At 41.3% G+C, this 25,090-nt stretch overlaps 1 long non-coding RNA gene across 1 annotated transcript in view; it reads left to right on the forward strand.

Annotated features, from left to right (window-relative positions):
* Window positions 1-4,297: 4,297 nt before the first annotated feature.
* LOC129490471 (uncharacterized) overlaps window positions 4,298-25,090 on the forward strand; it is a 34,344-nt gene continuing 13,551 nt past the window's right edge. Inside the window, exons 1-2 of the long non-coding RNA XR_008660261.2 lie at window positions 4,298-4,405; window positions 23,551-23,681. This is a non-coding gene — a long non-coding RNA (uncharacterized lncRNA). The remainder of the gene's footprint in view (window positions 4,406-23,550; window positions 23,682-25,090) is intronic.

A 25,090-nucleotide genomic window follows, 5' to 3' on the forward strand; every position in this document is an offset into this window, starting at 1 on the left:
CTTCCACACCCCACAATGTGACAATCAGGAAAGCCACCATCAAAAAGTCCTGATGCTCATGGTTGGGTGTTGTTGTTTTTGTAAATTGCATTTTATCATTAAGGTCCCCATGTTGGTGGTGGTTTATTGCTTAATGAAATTGCCTTCTCTGTGGGCTTTAATTATATGGCAGGGAAATGAACAACAGAGAATACAATCTGAGGTGGCAGCCAGGCCATTTCCATTTAAACTTTTTGCAGGTTCCCACTGTGTGCTTTATTCTCATAAACTACAGAATTAAACACATGAGTCCACTGAGCTGGGCCTTGTCACTCACTGCTGTCAGAATGAACATGTAGAGTAAATAATGATAGCTCCATCAGACCCACAGATGGGGCTATATTTAGCTATGTGGCTGGTGCAGTCTCAGCAAGGATGCCTGCCACAGGCTGCTTGAAGAGGACTCCCTTAAATATCTGCTGGAAGAATTAGGCCTGAGAGTACAAGCAAGTTGTCCACTGCGAAAACTGAACAACAGGCTACTATAGCTAGAAGGATGTTAGTAAGCCTATTCCAAAGGCTCTTAACCTGGGTGTATGGATTAGCTTTTAGGAAGCCACAGCAAACACTGTTCATGTCCCCCCACCCCCACTCCTCCATCTCCTCGGCCCACCCAGAGGTTACCTTCAGCTTCAATGAGTAATTCCATAAACCAGCCAGCCTTCCTGGTTGCTGAGGGCTTTGTGCGGCTGCAGGAGCACACCTGCCCAAGGTCAGAGCAGGCTGGAATGGCCTGAGAGTTAACACTATGACCTCCAGCCAATAAAAGATGCGAGTTGGTGAATAAGCACCTAGCTTCTTCACCCCTCAGTGGGACGATTCTGAGGTATGTTCTGCACGTTGTCTTGGAGGGTCCCCAGAGCCAGTGGGCCTCTGTTGTCCACAGTGGTACCCGCTGATGAGCACACCTTTCATTGGCTTTCCTCCCTTTCCTGTGTCAGGCCTCGTCATGTTCCCTGGGATTGCCTCCCAGATGAATGACTTGTTCCCAAATCCTTTACCTCACGTCTGCTTTTTGAGGGAACCCAAATCAAATCAGGGTATACAAGCCCCTGAAGCTAAATGGGAAAGTATGCATGTCTGTGCCATTTTCTGAAAGAGGGCACACAGCTTTCATTAGATCCTCAAAAAACTCTTAGCCAAACCCAAAAAAAAGGGGTAAGAACCACTGCTCATTATTCCACAGTGAGAGCAGCTATTTCTTCCAGGTCTAATCCAATCACTCTCAATATGGGAGGCCAAAGGAATGGAGTCAACTTTCAACGAACTGACAAGTCTGAATGACAGGAGGTGGGGGGAAGAGGTATGCAGAGAGAACAGCCCTGTGTGTGGGAGTGCAGAACAGCAAGGGCCTTTCCCAAGGCCAGCATGGTGTCAGGCTAATCTGATGTTTGTGCGTGCATTGTATTTTATATCAAAGGGGAAGGGCCAGTTCCTAAAAGACAAATATGTGATTCCACTTTTATGAGGTGCCTAGGGTAGACAAATTCATGGTGAGAGAAAGTAGAATGGTGTTTGTCAGGGACTTGGGGGAGAAAGGATGGAAAGTTGTTGTTTACCAGGTGCGGGTTTTAGTTTTCCAAGATGAAAAGAGTTCTGGACCGGACGCAGTGGCTCACATCTGTAATCCCAGCACTTCGGGAGGCCAAGGCGGGGAAGATCGCTTGAGCCTAGGAGTTTGAGACCAGCCTGGACAATATAGAGAGACCCCATCTCTACAGATAGTAGTAATAATTTTAAAAATTAACCAGGCGTGGTGGCAGGTGACTGTGGTCCCAGCTGCTTGGGAGGCTGAGTTGGGAGAATCTCTTAAGCCCAGGAGGTTGAGGCTGCAGTGAGCCGTGATCACGCCACTGCACTCCAGCCTGGGAGACAGAGTAAGACACTGTCTCAAAAAAAAAAAAAAAGCAAATAAAAAGAAAAGAGTTTTGGAAATGGATGGTGGTGACCGTTGTACAGGAAAGTGAATGGACTTAAAGCCAACGAGCTACATACTTCAAAATGGTTAAGATGGTAGATTTAAGTTATGTGCATTTTACCACAGTTGTTAAAAAAAAAAAAGTGTTTAAAAACCACTGATCTCAACTGATCTCAATAAACAACAACAACAACAACAACAAAAGTTGTTGTAGCAGGAACTGTGACCCACCTCATTGGTGCTATCTTTTTGCAGGGTCTGGTGCTCGCTGTGTGTAATCGTGACTGCAGGGACCCGCGTATCGGAGTAAATATGTAAAAGGAGGTGAAGAGGTGGGCCTGATCCCTGGCCCGAGGAGTGAATTCAGGCAAAGCCCTTGATGTCTTTGTGCCTAAGTGTCTCTCCAGTTGAAGAAAACAGTCGCCATTGTCAAGCCTCCTGGGTAGATGCCGAGAGAATGGCCACTCATGAGGAAGAGGACTGCGTTAGGCTGAGAAAGCTGCGGGAAGTGACTCAGAGGGGAGAGAAAAAGGTCAGTGTGTTTGTTGTCTGAAGAGTTGGAGGTCAGCTCTAAGAGACAGAAAAGCAATAAAATCTTGAGATTGAAAATAGCTAGGAAGGAAGTAAGATATGAAAAGACCCGTGGCACATACCACTGGCAAAGATGCTTCCTGGCAACAGGTTTCTCAGACTTTGTCCATGAACTCCTGCAGGCTTTCGGACAGACTCTTGGGGATCCTCAATTCTCAACAAAAATTTTCTAATGTTATTTTTTTTCTGATTAGGATAATCAAAAAGTGATTTAAGTATGTTCTGCATATGACATTTATGTATGTATAATTGTTAAACAATTTCCACAAATTAGAAATATTGACCTTTATTGACTTTTAGTGTCTGAGCACTATTAATTACGGATAGCTATGTTCCAATGTCAAATTGTCAGGAAGAAGGCTGTGCCTGCCTCTGTCCTCATATCAAAGTCCTGTCTGGTGATGATTTGCCATCACAAAACCTATTTCTAGAGTAATATTTTAGTCTCTCATGTTATTCAGTAACTTGAGACTTTTAGATTTGCTGTCGTTTACACTAACATACTGTGGTCAAGCAGTAACATATGGCTGCGACTGTTCTAGTGGATGCGAAGTGTAAATGAGGTGCTACAGCCAACGAATGGCCAAAGGACATGGGACTCCTCTGGATGAGCAAAGCTTTCACAGGAGTTTAAATATCCTAGGTAAAGTCAAAGTGACTGCGGTGGAAAGAAAACTTGACTGAAGATCAAATTATTCGTAAAATTCTATTTCTGATATGTACAGGATTCTGTCGGTATTCTTATTATCAACCCTTTAATAAAACTAGAAATTTGTTTTTGACATCTGCAAGGAAAAAAAAAACCCAGATATACTGATGCCGCCAATAACTAGACAAACACATTTAGTAAACATTTGGTAATTCAGTAAAGCTAAGAAATTTTAAGAGAATGTAACTTTTCAGTCTATAAAGCAGTGTAACATTAGAATTGCTTTTTTGTTTTGTTTTCTTTTTTCTTTTCTTTTTTTCTTTGTTTATTTTAAAATTGTTTTTTAACTTAGGTTAACTATAAGGTATAATAACCCTGAATTAGCAAACAAAAGCTTATTGTTATTAATACTGTTTTGTACAAAATATTTTGCAAATAGGCATTATTCACACTGGTATCGTTGAAATAAAAAAACAAGAGCAGGATAAATGTAGATATGGACTTGTTTTCTTTTTAGTACTAAAGCCTACATCGACAATTTAGTTTTAGCCAAGCAATAATTTCTGTAACAATAGTTTAATATTGTAAATATGAAATTGATTGCTTTTCTTGTTTTGGTTTGTGTTTATACTCTTTGCCCTTTTTTCTAGTATGTAAGAGCTACGAGCACAACGAGAATACACCTAGGCTTACTTGTGCTTAAATAACATTACAATATAAGTGCTTAAGAGAACCCTAGGGGGCCCATGAGAATTTGTTTTCTCAGAAGTGCTTTGCACATCACTCAAGCTAGACAAATACTGTTTTAGAAACACAGAGGAAGGCAATATCAATGTATCCTGGGTTGTCAGTGTCAAAAGACCATTCTTCATGGGATTCTTGTTTCCATATATCTTGTGAGCGGGGGCATGGACTACCTTTGTTCTTGGCTAACTTTTCAAGGATTTTTGTGTAGTAAACACATTGAGAGAGAGAGGTAATGTCTTTCTAGGAAGTATCAAGCATTGGAGGTTAGAGATAGTAAAAGGGAAGCATGTTTACTATCCATTATAAAAGATGAGGCTGTCCTAAGTTCTCTCTATTCCTCTCCTTATAGTGCAGTTTACTGTGTGTGCTGGTGTCACTTGTTCCTCTCCACATTACCCCAGGGGCATCAGGACTTGAAGAACTGGCCCAAAAATGCTGCTACTCTGGCTACTACCATTGCTGTGAGTTAAAAACTGTCCTTTGTCTCCGACCCAGGAGTTCTATGCCTTCTACCAGCATCCATGAAACTTGGCTGGCTAAATTGTTAGCTTGCAAGTAGCTATTATGAAATCTCAGGCCCTTTGTGATTATTTTTTTGTTTCTTGGTTTGGGTTTTGTACATATTTATGGGGTACATGTGACATTGTGTCACGTGCGTAGAATGTGTAATTCTGTTTCAGGATGTTTAGGAGATCCATCACCATAAACATTTACCATTTCTATGTGTTGAGAACATTTCAAGTTCTCACTTCTAGCTGTAATACATTGTTGTTAACTGTAGTCACCTTACTCTATAATTGAATATTACTGCTTGTTCCTTCTGTATAACTGTGTGTTTGTACCCATTATTCAATCTGTCTTCACCCACACACCTAAATCCTTCCCAGTCTCTTGTCACCACCATTTGATTTTCCCCCTCCATGAGATCCACATTTTAAGCTCCCACATATAAGTGAGTACATGCAATATTTATTTCTGTGTCTGGCTTATTTAACTTGATATAATGACCTACAGTTCCATCTATGTTGCTGTAAATGACATGATTTCATTCTTTCTTTGGACAAATAGTATTCCATTTTATAAATAAACCACGTTTTCTGTATTCATTCATCCACTGATGGATACAAGTTGATTACATGGGGGTGCACGTATCCCTTTGGTATACTGATTTCTTTTCCTTTGCATAAATACTCAGTAGTGGGATTGCTGAATCATATGGTAGTTCTATTTTCAGGTTTTATTTTTTTTTTTGAGAAATCTGTATATGGTTCTCTGTAATGGTTGTACTAATTTACATTCCTATCAACAATGTATGAGAGTTCTTTTTTCCACACACCCTCACCAGCATCTGTTATTTTGGCCCATGGAGGAAGTGGGGTTTGAGGCGTGACCTGGGTATAATTTGGCTAGATGGATGTGCAGTAGTGGGGGAAGAGCAATCCAGCTAGGTGAATGTCACCAGGACTCAGAGACAGGAATGGACTGTGGTCTGTGGTAGAGTGATGAGTAGGTTAGACAGACTAGAATAGAGAGTTTGGGCTGAGAAGTCCCAATTAGAAATTAGGCCCTAAATTAGAAAATTAATTTGGGGCTAAATTGTCCTGTGTTTAAATACTAGGGTAAATGAAATCCTATATATAATAAAAAACTTTTGAAGGTTTCTAGCTCTCCTTCCCTGAAGTCATTGATTTATTTGCTTATTTATTTATTTACTTCAGTTCCTAAGCAGGGAGATGGTATATTGAATATTGAAGTCTGATGTCACAGAAGAGTGAAGTATGGAGTGATAAGAGAACATCAACAAGTTTCTTATCTTGACTCTGCCACTTACTAGCTGTGTGACCCTGGACAAGTTATTTTCTCTGAGGCCAGTGTCCTTATCTGTCATAGGAGGAATAATAGAGTCCTCAGCTCAGTGAGGTGTTGCGAAGGTTGTAGATAATATCTCTAAAATGCTTGGTGTATTGCCTAGTACAGAGGAAGCCAATAAATGGAGAAGATGTTTCAGCTAGCTATGTGCAACACAGATTGATGGAGAAGAAGTGAGGGCATGCGTCTCCTCTCCTGTAAAGTAATCACAACTACGTGGGGATAAGGTCATGAGGAGTTGGGCTAAGATAGTCACGGTAGTAAGAAAAACAACCCTAAATATATAAAAAAAACTACTAGTACTTGGAAACCAGTTGAGCATTATGATAGCTAATGTTTACTGAGTGCCTAGTATGTGCCACAAGCTATTTTAAACACTTCAAAATATTAGCTCAGTTCTAAAAATGCTCTGAGGAGGTACCATTATTGTTGCCATCTCAGTCTATCATCTCAAACAGACGTTCAACGAGATAGAATAACTTGCCTGAAGTCATATAACTAAGGCCAACAGGAACTCAAACCCGGGCAGCACAGTATGAAAGCCCATGTGCTAATCTACCAGACTATATTGTCTTGCACCTCAGGAGGAGGTTAGGGAGCAATTGGTGAGGGTTCACAGGTCTGGAGACCAAGGAGGGCAGGAGGAGCAAAAGTGTGCTTTGAGAAAATGACGCTGTGTGTCCCGACATGTTGAGTCTGAGCTTCGGGAACATCGAAGTGGATGTGGCCTATAGGGAGTTTGAAGTTGGGGCCTGGAGCTTGCCCGTGTGAGAGGATCGGTTTGAAGACAAAGAAGTGAGAGTCACCTATTGCATAGGAGATAGTTGAGTAGTTTATCAGCATCACCCTTTTGAGTGGTCAAAGGTGTGGTGACTCAGGTCAGAGACTGCCTGGCATAGCTGACTAGGAATTGGAGAAGCAATCAGTCTGGCACTTTGCAGACTGGGGTTTCAGCAAGTGTTGTTGTTGTTGTTATACCCGGACATTCTGTCTTTGCAAAAAGACACTCAGGCACCTGCTGCCACCAACAATTATTTCCCAAGGTCTGGAAGGCAAAGACATGGGCTTTTCCTTTTAACCTTATCACTGCCCTGTCTACTATGCTTGACTCTTCTTCATTTCTCTGTGATAGACGTCATGATATAATAGAAAAAGTTCCAGAGTTGGAGCTACACCTGAGTTGGAATCACAGCTCCATAACTCACCAGCTCAGTCATTTTGTGTAAGTTAATTAAGTCATTTAATCTTCAATGTATTTTCTAAGGTGTCAAATGAGAATAATAATACTTTTTTCAGAAGGTTGTAGTGAAATAACTACTAAAAACTTTTAGTAAATGTTGGTTACTTGCCCCCAACAATTTCATCTTCTTTCCCCTGGGGTGGTTTAAGCATGGCCACAAATTATTTGATGTTTCCTCATTAAGAGTTGGGGGTTATGTTCCCTCCCCTTGAATCTAAGCAGGCTCGTGACTACTTCAACCAGTAGAGTAGGGTGGAAGTGTCTTTATGTGACTTCTGGAGTTAGATCATAAAAAGGTGATGTAGCTTTTGCCTATTTGTTGGACTGCTTGTTCCTGGAGCCCTGAACCTTCACGTAAGAAGTCTGACCATCCTGAAGCCAGACACCGCAGCTGAGCCCAGCCTTACGACCATACCCACCAAGGCACTGGGCATATACTACAGCTCAACCGGACCTTTAAAACCAGCCTGTCTGCCAGCTGAATACCACCAAGTCATCTCCATTGACACTACATGGGACTGAAGGGTCACCCAGTCAAACCCCGTCCCCCAAATGTCTAACCCAAAAATCATGAGATACAATAGAATGGTTGTTACATTTGCAAGTAGTTGATAACTCAGCAATAGTGAACTAGAACAATGCCTTTTATTCCAATCCCTTTAATTCTCCCTCCTCCACCTGCCTGCTTACTGGAAATAGCCAATCCTAAGTGTGTTCTGATTTGAATCCTGTTCTTACTAATATTTCATTGTGCAAAATGTGATTTGAGGGTAATTCATTTTATCTCCTTGAGCCTCCTTCCTTCCTTCTTTTTTTCTCCCTTTCCTCCGTAAGAATTTTCAGAGTGTCTTCACTGTATCAGAGGCTAGATTGGGCATGGTCACTTTCCTCTATGTCAAGGATTAGCAAAATTGTTTAAAAGATAAGAAAGTATGTAATTTAGGTGTGCAGACAAGTACCCAAATGTGCCACTGAAGCATGAAAGCAGCTATAGATGTAAACAAATAGGTGTGGCTATATACCAATAGATGTTCCTTCATCCAAATGAGTTTTGTATTCATTGATAAAAATCGGGAGTACGTCAGATTGGGCCCCTAGGCCATAGCTTGCTGACCCCTGCCCTAGGTGCCCAACACCTGGTTGGGAACATATATATGTCTTCAGATGTCTTCCCAAGCCATATCTGGTACGTGGCAATGCTATTCTGTAGCTAGAGAAAGAGCCTCCAGCCACCCCAATTCAAAAAGGACCTGGAATTTAAGTCAAGTCTTGGCTGACGGAGGAGTGGATTTTCATACTCGGCGATGGAGGTGAAGAGGCGTGTAGCCCCAGAGCGCAAACAGGGATGTGAAAGCGGTGCATGGAGCTGGAGATGAGGATGGGCTGAGCAGAAAAGTGGGAGATCAGGCAGGAATTCTAGAGAGCCTCATTTTCTAAAATTGACAGAACGCTGCTTCTGCTCACTCATTTTTCTCTCCAAGGAGTTGAAGGACAAATCTGATAACGTAAAAATGGCTGTGAGCTCTGCAGATGCCTGCCAGGTATTATTGAAGCTATCATCTTTCCTTTTCAGAAAAATAGCTCCTTAAAGTAGATGTCTTAGGAACACAATGTAAAACCTCTTCCCCTCCCTCTAACATAGTAGGAATTCACAGGAGGGAACCAGAATAGCATGTCATGTTCTAACAGCTCTTCCAGCAGTGAGACTAAATACACATAAACTCTTCTAAATTTGTATCTGCTGCAAACATGAAAAATGACATCTTGTCATTCTGCTACGAGGTTCATCTGGACAAATTATGTGCAGCGAAGGACACACTCCATCACTTTCCTGACTTTTTCTACTTCAACATCAGACCTTCATGTCCCAAAAATATCTCTGGCTTCCCTTTTCTTCTCCTTTAATTGATAGCACTGTCATGAAGTCAGTGAATCCAGATTGAGAAAGAAATAGAAAATTTGGAGGAGATAAAATGCAGGTTTTTCTGATTATCTCGGCTTTGACTCTTCAAATCAGCACAGTTCATCTCAGTTAAAGGGGTTTATTTGAAGGCTACCCATGGCAAAAAAGAAAGAAAGGCACCTTCTCAGAAGCTGCAAAGCCAGAGAATCTCACGAAGAACTAATGAAGTGGAGGGTACAGCAGTGGCTTTAAGCCTGCAGCCAAAGTTCTGGAATCTCAAAAGCAAGTGAGCTGCGGTCCTGACTCAGTTCCTCCATCCACCTGCTTCCTCTCCTGACCCTTCTCCTTGCTTCTTTTGACGGGTCAGTTTGTCTTATTGTTTTCTTACTGTCTTCTTCCTTCGTGTCTTTTGGTTTCTACTCACACTGCCCACTCTTCACTCTCTCTTTCTAGCTCTCTCATTCAAACTTCATATGAGAAAGGGTATGAGCAGGATAGTCAATCCTATCAGAGTAGAACATACTGGTGGGAGGAATGGTGCAGGACTGGCTAGCCTTTAGGCCATAGCACAGGAGCAGCACTCATCCTCGGTTCCATCAGCTGAGGCTGGGGGTGCAGGTCAGGAGACACAAAGCCTGATGGTTTCCATGGCTTCCCTCATGGACTCTTCTTCACTCCACAGCCCAATATACCCACTGTGAAGCCGTGGGCACCAACACGCAATGCGCCGGGATCCATCTCTCTTGCCCCCCTTCTGATCCTGAGCCCACCAGTTACCTGACTGAATCCTCTCTTTATTTATTTTTTATTTATTTTTTGAGACAAGGTTTCACTCCCATAGCCCAGGCTGGAGTATAGCAGCATGATCTTGGCTCACTACAACCTCTGCCTCCTGAGTTCAAGCGATTCTTTTGCCTCAGCCTCCCAAGTAGCTGAGACTACAGGTGCACACCACCATTCCCAGCTGATTTTTGTATTTTTAGTAGAGATGGAGTTTCAACATGTTGGCCAGGCTGGCCTCGAACTCCTGACCTCAAGTGATCCACCCACCTCAGCCTTCCAAAGTGCTGGGATTACAGGTGTGAGCCACCACGCCCGTACAGAATTCCCTCTTTATCATGATTCTATTTCTGAACACTTGTATATTTGAAGAGACAAAGCTGAGACAGCCAGAAAAACCTGCATTGTATCTCAACTAAATTTTCTATTTCTTTCTCAGTCTGGATTGCTGTCTTCATGACAATGCTATCAATTAAAGGAGACTAAGAGGGGATCTTTATCATGATTCTCTTCCTAACTACTTACATATCTGTCTCTCCAGCTCCTGACTCTTCAATACCCTCCAAAGGCTTTGACTCAGGCGTACTCTGCCAGCTCTCTCAGTTTCACATTGCCTCTGAAGTAAACCTTGACCCAGTGAATCCAATGGGAGAGAAGAGCACAGGCTGAGCTGTTGTCAAAAAAAGGCCCCCAAAGTACAGAGGCTTAAGTAAACATGAGCTTGTATCTCTCTCAAGTAATATTGCAGAGGGAAGTATATCATGAACATGGCTTCTGTCTCTGGGTCCAACGTGGCTCCAAGCTCATGCCTTTTGTCAGCCAAAAGAAAGAGGGGAAATAAAAAAGGAGAGCACACTCTTGCAAAAGGGAAAACCCAGCAATTGCTCATATTACTTCTGCTCTCATCTGACAAAAATGTCTTGGTGGCCGGGTGCAGTGGCTCATGCCTGTAATTCCAGCATTTTGAGAGGTTGAGACAGGAGGATGCCTTGAAGCCAGGAGTTCAAGACAAGCCTGGGCAACAAAGTGAGACCCCCATCTCTACAAAAAAAAAAAAAAAATGGCCAGGTCTGGTGGTGCACACCTGCAACCCTAGCTTCTGAAAAGGCTGAGATAGGAGGATCACTTGGGCCCAGGAGGTTGAGACTGCAGTGAGCTGAGATTGTGCCACTGCACTCTAGCCTGGGAAACAGAGCAAAACCATGTCTCAAATTTGTCCTGGTCACATGCCCCACCTAGCCTCTAAAAAGGCTGAGAAATGTAGACAGACATGGGCAGACATGCCTTTCTAAAACTTGGAGTGGGGTGGGTGGTTAGATCATTCAATTAATGAAAGAGAATAGATCCTATGGAACAATTAGGGGGCTCGGCCACAGGACAACTTATGGCTGAAGTCCACGGGCTGATCCAGATTTGATGGGACTAAAGTTTTTGCAATTCCTGGGGACCTCTTTAAGATACAGAATGCAAACTGAAAACCACAAAATTTTGAATACAAGGTCTTTGAAGGTGCTCATGCTAGCAAGGGGCCAGGAAACTTAAGCTTTATTAGCTTCGTGATAGTAGCACATCTGCTTGGATTTGCTAATCAATGTCCGAATCACATTCTTCTCACTCCCACAAAAGGTAGTTTAGACCATTTTATAGGATGGATTTTGTGAACTTTCAAGGTCAGTGCCAAATGTGGCAGCAACATTTTGCTAAATGATAGTAAAACAAAACAAAACAAGTCTTAAATTTCCTCTTCCTGATGTTTTCACTGTAGTTCTTAACTATGCAATGCAGTTTGCTGGTGGGCTGTCCCCAGCAAGGGCTGAAAAATGCTGCCTCTAATGATATAACTGCGTTATAGTCATACAACCTGCTGCTGTGATTTCTCCTTGGGTGCAGCCTACTTCCCAGCCCCTGATTGGTGGACAGACCCCCTTATTTATGGGCAATTGTTCTGTACGGACAAGATAGCACAAGAAGCCTGTCTGGCAGCTGCTCATGGAAACTCTTGCTGTGTCTTCATTTTCGTATCAGTAAGCACGCTGTAGGAGACGAAGAGCAGACTGAGGACTGTGGCATTATCCTGTGCACAGTCAATCAAGACCAGGCTAATTAGATTTTCCAGGTGCTTGGACTCTGTGGGACCGCATATTACACAAGTACTTAGATAAACATTCCCATCCACGAGGACCAAAGAATTGTTGAAGATGGCTGCAAAATAAGTCTCTAGCAAAGGCTTCATTCAATTCTCTGGCTTATGCATTCTTATCCTCTCTTTTAGGAAACATAATGAAACCTCAATACAATTGAAGTGGTTGGACTTGTGTATTATTAATGAGTTTCACCCAGTATAGCAGTGTTCCCCCCAAAATCAAAATCTGAAAACATACATACCTGAGGTTAGATAAAATCAAATATATAAATACTAGCACATTTCAGAAAATATTTAAGAATAGTTTCCTCAAGGGATGATGATTGCTATGCCTATCTATGTTCATGCCATCCCTCAACTACATTTAATCTCTCTAACTTTGTTTTTATTTTTATTTATTTATTTATTTTGAGACAGAGTCTCACTCTTTCACCCAGGCTACAGTGCAATGGCATGATCTCAGCTTGCTACAACATCCACCTCCTGAGTTCAAGCAATTCTTCTGCCTCAGCCTCCCGAGTAGCTGGGATTACAGGTGCCCGCCACCACACCTGGCTAGTTTTTGTATTTTTAGTAGAGATGGGGGTTTCACCATGTTGGCCAGGCTGGTCTCGAACTTCTGATCTCAGGTGATCCGCCCACCTCAGCCTCCCAAAGTGCTGGGATTACTGGTGTGAGCCACTGCACCCAGCCATGACTTTATATTAGAAACAAAATTATGTTCTTCATTCATTAAAGCTAGAGCCTACTCTGGCTACTGAGAAGCCACTGGTCTAATGATGAGCATATGGCTCATGCATAGGCAATCCTGCTTCCAATGGCCTTAGCATACCCCTGAAGACTACACCAATATCTGTTTATCTAGATGCATTATGGCTTCATGATTCTTTCACTGTGAAGGTGGACACCTGGGTACTTCATCAGCATGTCTTCTTATGCCTTGCCTGGATTTTCCTCAGGGAACGGTCCTTAGTCCTTCCCTCCTCCTCTTTCACTTAACATTCATATGTTGATTTCCTGTACTTTATCTCCAACTCAGAGTTCTTTTTTTTCCTCTCTGAATTTTGAATAGATTCTATGGGATAACTCCACTAGCATACCAGTGCTACGATCTCAATAATTTCCAAATATGAACTCATTCTCTTACCCCTCTGGCCTTCATTTCTCACATTCCATATCTGTATGAATGGCTCTGTCATTCTACCAGTCTGGGAACCAAACTTAATCCTTCCCACTGGTTTATCTTTATCTTTATGTTCAATTAGTCGCTTCGCTGTTTAATTCTTCCCCACTAATTTATCTCACATCCCGTAATGTTCATTCTCCACTGTAGAGATCTCTAGCTAGAATTCCATTATCTCTCACCTAGATAGATGACTGAACAACTCTCTTGACTCCCTGCTTCTCACTCCCAGAGTGATTTTTTAAAAGACATGTTGCTGCCTTGTCTAAAATCCTTCACAGCTGGGGAGTTTATCCTCATCTTTCAGGATAAAGCCAAAGATTCTTAGCATGGCAAAAAATGCCCTTCATCTTCTCTCTGTTGTTTACCTATTTGGCAAAATCAAGTTATGTCATAGCTCAGAAAAGTCAATGATCTTTTTGTTTTCTGGAATTATAGGTGCTGTCTCTTCTACACTTGGAAAGCACTATCACTATCACCGCCTCCAAGACATTTGCTCTCACCCTACCACACTAGGTTTGGTGTTTTTCTCTGTGCTGTCGTAATCCTTGAGTCTTCCTGTTCCATGGTTTCTGTCACAATGCATGTTCTTATTTGAGTGCCCTGCACTTACACTAAACCCCTGAACAGACTTGCTCATATCAGAAATAGACACTAAGCCTTTTTTGTGTTGACCACCTCTTAGCATGATACTTATTCATAAAAGGCACTCAAGAAATGCCTGTTAAATGAGTGGATTTTGCAGAAGAGAATCATGGACAGATGCTACTTGACTTATGACAGGTTTATGTCTCGACAAACATACCATAAATTGAAAATACTGTAAGTGAAAACACACATGACTTATGACATTTTCAATTTGCAATGTATTTCTCTGGACATAACCTCATAAGTTGAGCAGTGTATTATTTAATGGATATTGCTTTCACACCAGCCTAAAATCAAAAAATTGTAAGTAGATCCATCATAAATCAGGGGTTGTCTATATTAGATAGATTTTTGGAATTGATGGCTAGAAATTTCAAGAAATTATGCATATAAAATTCACTGGGAAGATTCTGTTCTATTGTTTAAGCTATCATTCTCCTATTCTCAAGTCCTAGTTTCTTATCCCTCAAACAATAAATGCTCAGTGAATAGTTCAATGAACTATGTAGCACACTGAGAAGGCATAGGATGTACAACTGTCTACAGCACTCTCTCCACCCTCAAGAATCTCACAGCCCAGGTTAGAGACATGAATAATGACAAATAATTATATTACAATGAGACAATAGCTATATAATACAGTTAATATGGGAAACCAAAGAAGGAACCCTTATTTTTTAGGGAAAGAAATGAGGAAGAGGTCATATTTGAATCTTGAAGACTAGGTTGGAGTTTACTGGGATAAGGGATTTGGGTCCCAGCTGAGGAGTACCTGACACAGAGGAAAATCAATTCCCACATTTGGAATATGACTAAAGTCAAGGACATGGGGGTGGGACAGATCAGGTGGGACAACCCTGAATGGTAATGCAGGTTATGCCAATCAGTTTGGACTTTGCCTTTTAGGAGATGAGGAATCATTGAATGGTTTTGAACAAGTTTAATCCAATCTTCATTACTGAGGAAGCTTTTGAGTGGCTATATGAAGATTTTAGAATGAGAAACAAGAGGCAGCAATAAGAATGAGAAGACTATTGTATTTCAGGCTAGAGATTACGGGAGGCAGCATATCCTAGTGGTTATGTACGTGGACTACTGCATTCAAATCCCAGCTGTGTTTGTTACTGGCTTGGGCAAGTTACTCAACTTCTCTGTACCTCAATGTCCTCATCTGAAAATGCGGATTATAATAATAATTGATGAGATTGGCTGTAGACGGTTAAATGAAAAGGTATACAAGGTGCTTAGAACACCTAAAAATAAAAACATTTACTCTTTGTATCCTATGAGAGTCTGAACCAAAGAAAAGGATGTAGCATGGAGGAGACACGTCCAAGAAATATTTAGCAAGTAAAATGGAAAGCATTTGGAGTACGATAGAATATGGGAGTAATTAAGATGGAGAAGTCCTAGATGATCCCTTCTTTCTGGCTTGAACATCTGGGTGAGCAATGGTACCCTCACCAGGAGGAAAAGCAGAGATGTTTTTTGAAGGTCAGGGGTTATTAGTGTGTTTGATTTTGTAAATACTGAACCCAAATCGCTTGCAGCACATTCAGGAGGATTTATCGAATAGGCTGTTAGGAATACAGATCTGTGGTTCTGAGGAGAGCTCTTCCAGGCAGAAGAAGGAAAGGTAGGTTCCATCTGTCTCCAGGTGAGGACTGAAGCTATGAAAGTGTTGTTTCATAAACTGGATGGTTTAAGGAGACAATATAAACTGAGAAGGGAGTTGAGAGCAGGACTCTGGGGTACACTGACACCAAACCTGTAGCTGGGGTAAAAGGCCCCAGAGAAGGAGACTGAGCAAGATGAAACAGGAACAAGAAAAGCATCAGCAGAATAAACTAAAGAACGGGTAAGGCCATCTGTTGCTTAGCAATGGCATGAAGAGTAGATGCCCGATAACGTACCGTACCAGAGCAGTGGCTCCCAATTTCAAATTTTGTGAAAATGCTTATTTGCTGCAGGCTGTTTTGTTGAGTCCAGCCTCAAATCTTTCTAGCTATGGATTTGTACTAATTTGCATGCATAGTTTGTATCCTAGAAACAAAGCAAATCTATGATATTGTAGCTGCAATAGTTTAATTTTCCATTCCAGAAAGCAGGTTGTAGATAATTTGGTTTTCTAACAAATGCTTATTCTTTGTTAAATCAAGAGCTAAAACACCTATGAAAATTAAATCTTCAAAAGTGCAATTATACAAATGATGCGATTCTTTGGTTTGACTTTTTAATAGTTCAGAAATTCCCCAGTGCAATTCATTTGAGCCAACACTTAGTCTAATACACAGGAAAAAAAATGTGTCAATAGGTGATACTTTCTCACAAGGAAATCAGCGATCCCATGGAATTCTCACAGTTAGAAATTATCCTTCTTAGGGTTCAGTAGAAGGTGGAATCAGAAATTCTCCACATAGAAATGCATCTACCAAGAATTCTAAGATTTTAAGAAATGACGATGTAATGTTGGGACATGCGCAGTGAACCTGTGTGTATAATTTGGACTTTCATTTACTCACCATACATATGTTGAAATACTGCTTTCGCCAGGCACTGTCAGAGTTCAGGGCAAACTATCGCATGCGAGACCGATAACTCCACGCCTTTATGGAGCTCAGCCTGCTGCAAGGGCAGCAACTCCAAAGACAAATAGAAAAACAAACAAAGGTTGTTTTAATCTGTAATAAATGTTGTGATGGAAACAAATCTGTAATAAACGTTGTGATGGAAACAAGGGGCTAAGTAAGAGAATTACAGAGAAAGCTTATTTTAGGAAGGATGGTTGAAATGGAGCCTTTCTTAGGAGGTGACATTCTAACTAAAACATAAGAAGGAAGTAAACTATGGAAAGAATGAGTGAAAAGATTCCAGGAAGTGGTAACAGCATATGTAAAACCCTGTTTGGCAATTCAAGAAACAGACCAGTGTGGATAAGATTTAGCCCATTGCAGGGACTGGGCAGGGTAATAGGAAAAGGGGGTTGTGGAGGGGAGATTTCTGAGAAATCGTGGTAAAGATTTGAATGTTTCCCTAAATGCAATGGGGAGGGTTTACACGGGGAGAAATAGGGCTTAATGTTTTAAGAACTTTATCATTGACTGGGTGCGATGCTCATATCTGTAATCCCAGCACTTTGGGAGGCCAAGGTGGGCAGATCACTTGAGCTCAGGAGTTCAAGACCAGCCTGGGCAACATGGTGAAACCCCCACCTCTGCAAAAAATACAAAAATTACCCGAGTGTGGTGGTGTGCACCTGTGGTCCCAGCTACTCGAGAGGCTGAGGTGGGAAGATCTGGGAGCTTGGGAGATCAAGGCTGCAGTGAGCTGTGATCATACCACTGCACTCCAGCCTGGGAGACAGAGCAAGACTCTGCTCAAAAGAAGAAAGAGAAGGAGGAGGAAGAGGAGGAGAAGGAGGAGAAGGAGAAGAAAAGAGAAGAAGAAAAAGAAGAAGAAGAAGAAGAAGAAGAAGAAGAAGAAGAAGAAGAAGAAGAAGAAGAAGAAGAAGAAGAAGAAAAAGAAGAAAAAGAAGAAGAAGAAGAAGAAGAAGAAGAGGAAGAAGAAGAGGAGGAGGAGGAGGAGGAGGAGAAGGAGAAGGAGGAGAAGGAGAAGAAAAGAGAAGAAGAAGAAGAAAAAGAAGAAGAAGAAGAAGAGGAGGAGGAGGAGGAGGAGGAGGAGGAAGAAGAAGAAGAAGAAGAAGAAGAAGAAGAAGAAGAAGAAGAAGAAGAAGAAGAAGAAGAAGAAGAAGAAGAAGAAGAAGAAGAAAAATGTGTTATTTCAGAAGTTGTTTCTAATTGCTTCACAGAGGAGAACGGATTGGAAGTAGGGCAAAAATGGAAGATAGTTCAATTAGGGGGCTGTTCCAGGAGTCCAGGCAAGAGGTCCTGATGGCCAAGACTGAGACAAAACAGTGGGAATATAGAGAAGAGAACGGCTTAAACAGATATTTTGGAGATGCAATTGATAGGACTTGTGGAATAGGTGTGGGAGGATGATGAAAGGGAAGAATCAAGGAACGGAGAGTGACGCCCAGAATTCTGTCTTGATTAATTAGGATGATTGCTTAATTAATGGATGGTGATGCCATTTATAGAGATGCAAAGTGACAAGAGACATGATGGGGAGCAGATTGCTCAAGCTGTGTTTGCTCTATCTGTGTGACATCAAGGGGAGATGCTGAGAAGGCAGTTGGTGGAGTGAGTCTGGAATTCAGAGGGAAAGTGAGTCTACGAATGAAAATCCCCAACTTACATTTTTGGGCAAACAGAGTCCCTGGTGAAAAATTATTTATTTATTTATTTTTAACTTTTGAGATAGGGTCTTACTCTGTAATCCAGGCTGAAGTGCAGTGGAGTGATCATGGCTCACTGCAGCCTCAACCTCCTGGAATCCAGTGACCCTACCAGCTCAGCCTCCTGAGTAGCTGGGACTACAGGTGCGTGCCACCATGCTTAGTTAATATTGTTTACCTTTTATAGAGATGGGGTCCTGAACTCCTGGCTTTAAGCAATTCTCCCTCCTTAGCCTCCCAAAGTGCTGAGATTACAGACGTGATTCACTGCACCCAGCACCTGGTGAAAAATTTATTCCAAACTATGCTCTTTATGTGTCCCATTTGCAGAAGCAGTTTAGCTTTATAAAGAAAGTTTCCCCCCCGAACTTTTAGAGCCACATGGAATCCCTTAGTCATGTTGACAATACCTGTAAGGATGAAAGGGGAGTCAGTCCATCATCAGAAACAAATGGCAACTGTATGTGGAATCCAGGCAATGGAATCAAGCATTTATTTTTCCCAACATTTCGCCCTATCAGCTTGCCCAGTGTGTATCTAGAGTGGGTATTAGGACACCCTCTTCTCTCTGATCTTCCTCTTCCTTCTTTTTCCCTCCTCATCACCTTTGTTTATTCCTCTCCATGAACCTGGCCCCATCCCAGAGGTCCAAAGTCTCTAGGTGTCATGTAGAGGCTTCTATTATGTATTTCTACCCTGGTGCTTTTTCAACATTAGTGTGCACACAAATCACCTGCGGATTTTGTTAAAATGCAGACTTTGATTTAGTAGGCTGGGCTGGGGCCTGAGACTCTGCATTTCTAGTAAACTTCTAGGTGATGCTGGGGCTGCTGGTCCAGGGACTACATCTACAAATGGTAGCCACGTCTCAGAGCATAATTTTCATGGCTTATACAAATAGAAGTGTTTTTAACTTATTTCTTTGTGGAAGTGAATAAATGGAGCAGGCTAGGAAAGAAGGAATCAATATGAGAGAAGAAAATCCTATCCTGACACCTGTATTTGAGCCTGTTTTCTTCACATTTGGTCCTCAAAAAGGCATTAGAATGAAAAATAATCTTTAGAATCTAAACTCCAAAATATCACACACCTGCTTAATAAAATGCTTTTCATAAATTGAAAGGTTATTTGAATGTGTCTATGTGGACCAGACCTGGGTGAAATGTTCAGGCTGTCCAGATCCTCCAGTGCATCATGGGCCATAGGGGCAAGATTCTTTCCTCCCATGCCCCCAGTTGTTGACAGGTGGTTATGAACCTAATTAGCAGCTAAGAGCACTAAGCACTGCTTTGAAACTTCTCATACCTTACATTGGTCAGATATTTACTCCTGTTCTTGACTAGTTTGGGTGGGAGATTCAGTCCATCTGAAAGAGAGCTTCCTCATTTCTGAACTGCTAAGTTGGGAAGGCTGCACCTACATCAACCCAAGTAAGAGAGGCTCACCTTCGAAAGTGCATTGATGGGCCAGGTGCGGTGGCTCACACCTGTAGTCCCAGCACTTTGGGAGGCCGAGGTGGGCTGGTTTCTTGAGGCTAGGAGTTCAAGACCAGCCTGGCCAACATGGTGAAACCCTGTCTCTACTAAAAATACAAAAATTAGCCATGCATGGTGGCACATGCCTGTAATCCCAGCTACTACTGGGAGGCTGAGGCACGTGAATCACTTGAGCCCAGAAGGCGGAGGTTGCAGTGAGCCAAGATCATACCATTGTACTCCAGCCTGGCTAACAGGGTGAGACTCTGTCAAAAACAAAAGAAGAAAAATGAAGAAAAGTACATTGTTTAACTGGAATGGCTCTAACAGTCCTATAAACAAAATTTTGAGAAAGGAAATGGATTTTACATGAATGTAGTTAGGGTTCTCTGTCATTTAGTGACAAATATTGTTATTGGTTTCAGCATATAGCTTACATAGTAGGTGCTAGCTGACTGGCTGGCTGAGTGAGTGAATAAACTTGGCATGAACTGGGAGGCAGGCTGGTATCATCGAAGGCAGCTGTACTTTAGGGGCAGACAGGCTTTGCCACACTGGGATTCTCCCACCCTCTGCTTTTGCATCTGTAGTGCCAGAACAATGATATCTCTCTGGGAGGGTGAACTGAAGATTGGAAATAATGTATGGAAGCATCTGGCTACTAATTAGCATGGATAATTTCATTGCTATTTTTATTATCATCATCTCAGTCTCCTTACTTGGCTCCTTTGGCTGTCATCCATCCCCTAAATCGCCCAGTTGGGGTTTATCCTACCCCTTCTTGTTGCCATCTGGTCATTCATCTGCTGGGCTGGGTGGTTTCACTCATTACCACCAATCCCTGCCCACCCTTCACCCCAACCTGCAAAGCCACTTCCATCCTTCAGACCCTCCAACTTCCCTAGCATTCCTCCAAGTAATCCAGATTGTGGGATAGTTCCTTCCTGTCTAGCACTCTTTTGTCTTCTTTCTTTGCCTTCTCATCTCTCAAGTATAGGTGATATTTGTGAGGTAGTAGGTTGAGGCCCAACATCTGAGTCTTAAATGAAAACAAGGAAGCAAATCCATTGCAGTCTCATTTCCTGTTGTATTTACCAAAGGTGCTTACTGGAGGTCTGTGGCTATCAAAGATACTTTCATATTTTGTGACTCTGCAAAGAGTCTAATGGTTTGATGATTTTTCATATCCGTCCTCATGAAGCCATATTTTAGAGCCCAAAGTTACAGAGGAAATAATGCTTCTGGGAAATACGAAGTTTCCCTAGTGTGTATTGGGGAAAGATAATTTTGGGAGTCATAGCATTTGTCAATCTAAGACACCTCAATAGTAAATTGAATTGGTGCACCTCGCCTGCTCATAATAAAAAAGAGGATGTGAAGCTTTAGGAACCTATGAAATGCCCTATAGTTAAGAAAAACTGAAATACTTAGTCAAATAAGAGACCCCTTAACACTGGATCATGAAGCTTACAAATGAAGCCAAAGAGAGGAATTCAGGAAAGTGTCCACTAGACAGCAGTGTAAGTAGGGAGTCGTCTGTCCTCCTCTTTAAGCTTCCTTGGAGCTCTGCAAAAGTAGTTCTGTATGCATTAACTCTTTGTGGGAAAGGATTTTTAACTCAGTCAGTTTAAATGAAAAAGAAAGAAAAGAAAAGAAATTAATGAGAATGGGAACCATACCAATAACAGAGAAATTAAGTGACCCTAAGTATTTGGAGTATTTAGCTACTGCACCAGTCAGCCTTAACTATTTTTAAGTGCACAGTTCAATAGTGTTAAGCTCATTCACAATGTTGTGTAACCAATCTCTAGAACTTTTGTCATCTTGCAAGACAGAAACTACATACCCATTAAATAACAACTTCCCATTCCTCCCTTTCCCCAGCCCCTGGAAAAACCACCATTCTACTTTCTGTGTCTGTGAATTTGTCTATGTTAGATACCTCATATAAATGGAATCATACAGTATTTATCTTTTTGTGACTTAGCATAGTGTCCTCAGGATTCATCCATGTTGTAGCATGTGTCAGAATTTCCTTCCTTTTTAAAGTTGAATAATATCCCCTTGTGTGTGGATGGATAGATGGATGGATAGATAGATGATAGATAGATGATAGATGATAGATAGATAGATAGATAGATAGATAGATAGATAGATAGATAGATAAGATAGATAGGATAGATAGATAGATGATAGATGATAGATAGGATAGATAGATAGATAGATGATAGATAGATGATAGATGATAGATAGATAAGATAGATAGGATAGATAGATAGATGATAGATAGATGATAGATAGGATAGATAGATAGATAGGATAGATAGATAGATAGATAGATAGATAGATAGATAGATAGATAGATAGGATAGATAGATAGATAGATAGATAGATAGATAGATAGATGATAGATAGATGATAGATAGATGATAGATAGATAGATAGGATAGATAGATGATAGATGATAGATAGGATAGATAGATACATAGATAGATAGATAGATAGATAGGATAGGATAGATAGATGATAGATAGATAGATAGATAGATAGATAGATAGATAGATAGGATAGATAGATGATAGATAGATAGATGATAGATAGATAGATGATAGATAGATGATAGATAGATGATAGATAGATAGATAGATGATAGATAGATAGATAGATGATAGATAGATGATAGATAGATAGATAGATGATAGATAGATAGATAGATAGATAGATAGATAGATAGATAGATAGGATAGATAGATAGATAGGATAGATAGAAAGATGATAGATGATAGATAGATAGATAGATGATAGATGATAGATGATAGATAGATGATAGATAGATGATAGATGATAGTTAGGTGATAGATGATAGATAGATGATAGATAGATGATAGGATAGATAGATGATAGATAGATGATAGATAGATAGATAGATAGATAGATAGGATAGATAGATGATAGATAGATAGATAGGATAGATAGATGATAGATAGATAGACAGATAGATGATAGATGATAGATAGAGTCTTTACATATACATAGACGCCACATTTTGTTTTTCCATCCATGCATTAATGGACACTTGGGTTGCTTTCCGCCTTTTAGCAATTGTGAATAATGCTGCTATGAACACACATATACAAAAATCTCTTTGAGACCCAGGTTTCAATTCTTTTAAGTATATACCTAGAAGTAGGATTGCTGATTTATAAGAAAATTCAATTTTTAATTTTTTTAGGAACAGCCATACTGTTTTCTACGGCAGCTGCACCATTTTACATTCCTACCAATAAAGCACTAAGGTTCCAATTTCTCCACATCCTTGTCAACACTTGTTATTTTCCATTTCTAAAAAAATTTACAGTAGTCACCCTAACGGGTGTGAGATGGTATTTCACTGTGGTTTATGCTGTTCTCGAAAGCTAAGGGGATCCATGGTGAACGTGGAAGACATCGACTGGAGAATGCCACTCTCCTGAGCACACTTCTGTAGGACATCCAGAGTCTGGGCCATCCTACATTATTGCCAGATGCCCCACCTATGACAATCCATACTGAGTTCACGCAAAATTTCCGTTTGTCAAGTGGGACTGTGTGAATCCTAAATCTTAGCACCAAACTTTACCAATGATTCAAAGAATACAGGTAAACACCAGGCACAACAGAACATTTCTTTCCTGGAGAGTCCCAGAGCAATCAGCTTAAGAAAACTGTCTCTGTCACATGTTAAGACACATTTTGGTGCCAGATCAACAGATGAGCTTCAAACCATGTATGCAATTGCTCCCAAAGGAAGCTGTGTCTGTTCTGGAGCCCCTCAGTTTTATAGTTCATTAATTATACAGGTAGGAAATGCTTACTTCACTACCCTGAGCCCCATTCTCCAGCCAGCTATGCTCCTCAATCTATAAATTCCATGTTGATTTACAGAGACCAGTCTAAGCAGAGCAGGTAGTTCCTGTAGACTTTCTGCTCGTAAATGCCTGGTTTACAGGGAGGTCTGGCAGAGGCATCCCCCAGTAGGGAATGGGTGAGTTCCAGGCCTGTGTTAACCCTTTCTCTCCCCCTTTATTCTAGTGCTCGTTTATGACCTTGCCCACTGAATGCCTTAGAAAAGGCTCTTCTACACGCCCAGGGAATCTGGAGGCACACTTGGCTTGAGGACTCTGTTCAGCTCATCTTTTCCCGGAAGTCTTCATGTAATAGAGGTAAGATTGACCTTTCCTTTCACATCTAGGTTTGTGCTGCTACTTAGTATTTTAAAACCACATGTTTTGCTTAGATACGCAAATATAGTTGGTCCTCTGTATCCGTAGACTTGACCAATCGCTGATTAAAATATTTTTTAAAACAATAAAACTAACAACACAACAATTAAAAATAATACAAATTTTAAAAATACAGTGAAACGTCAATTTACTTTTTTTTTTTTTTTTAACAGTCTCACTCTGTCACCCAGGCTGGAGTGCAGTGGTGTGATCTCGGCTCACTGCAACCTCCACCTCCTGGGTTCAAGCGATTTTCCTGCCTCAGACTCCCGAGTAGCTGGAATTACAGGTGCCCGCCACCATGCCCAACTAATTTTTGTATTTTTAGTAGAGATGGGGTTTCACCATGTTGGTCAGGCTGGTCTCGAACTTCTGACCTCAAGTGATCTGCCCACCTCAGCCTCCCAATGTGCTGGGATTACAGGCGTGAGTCACTGTGCCTGGCCATATTTACATATTTTTTATTCTATTGGTATTATAAGTAACTTCAAGATAATTTAAAGTATACAGGAGGATGTGCATAGGTTACATGCAAACACTACACTATTTTACATCAGGGATTTGAGCATCTATGAATTTTGATATCCACACACGACCTAGAGCCAATCCCCTACAGATTTTGAGGGGTGACTATATAACTAAGAGATCTGTAAGGAACAGCAAGGGAGTGATTACCCCAAAAGTAAGGAAAATGCTTGCTTGGAGGTGGGAAAGAGAGGATGTGATTAGGGAGGGATGCACAGGAAGCTTCTAAAGTTCTAGTAATGACCTATTTCTTAACCAGGATATTGTATGCACATGTACATGGATCTTTATCATTTTTCAAACTGTACAATTTTATTTTTTATTTTTTTATTTTTTTTTGAGACGGAGTCTCGCTCTTTCACCCAGGCTGGAGTGCAGTGGCGCAATCTCGGCTCACTGCAGGCTCCGCCCCGCGGGGTTCACGCCATTCTCCTGCCTCAGCCTCCCACGTAGCTGGGACTACAGGCGCCCTCCACCTTGCCCGGCTAATTTTTTGTATTTTTAGTAGAGAAGGGGTTTCACCGTGTTAGCCAGGATGGTCTCGACCTCCTGACCTCGTGATCCGCCTGCCTCGGCCTCCCAAAGTGCTGGGATTACAGGCCTGAGCCACCGCACCTGGCCCAAACTGTACAATTTTATATTCTTCTGAATGTACAATACCTTTCACAATAAAAATAATTGAAGAAAGTTTAATATTCTGGAGATACCTCAGTGGTTAGAAAACATACTAGTATATTGCCAAAGCGAGACCATTTTGACCTACATATACTGTGGCATGTTCTCCCAAATTAGCATCAAATAGGATAGTGAAGAAAAAAATTCTA

This window comes from Symphalangus syndactylus, chromosome 9 (assembly GCF_028878055.3).
Source record: "Symphalangus syndactylus isolate Jambi chromosome 9, NHGRI_mSymSyn1-v2.1_pri, whole genome shotgun sequence".
In the NCBI taxonomy this organism is placed as follows: Eukaryota; Metazoa; Chordata; class Mammalia; order Primates; family Hylobatidae; genus Symphalangus; species Symphalangus syndactylus.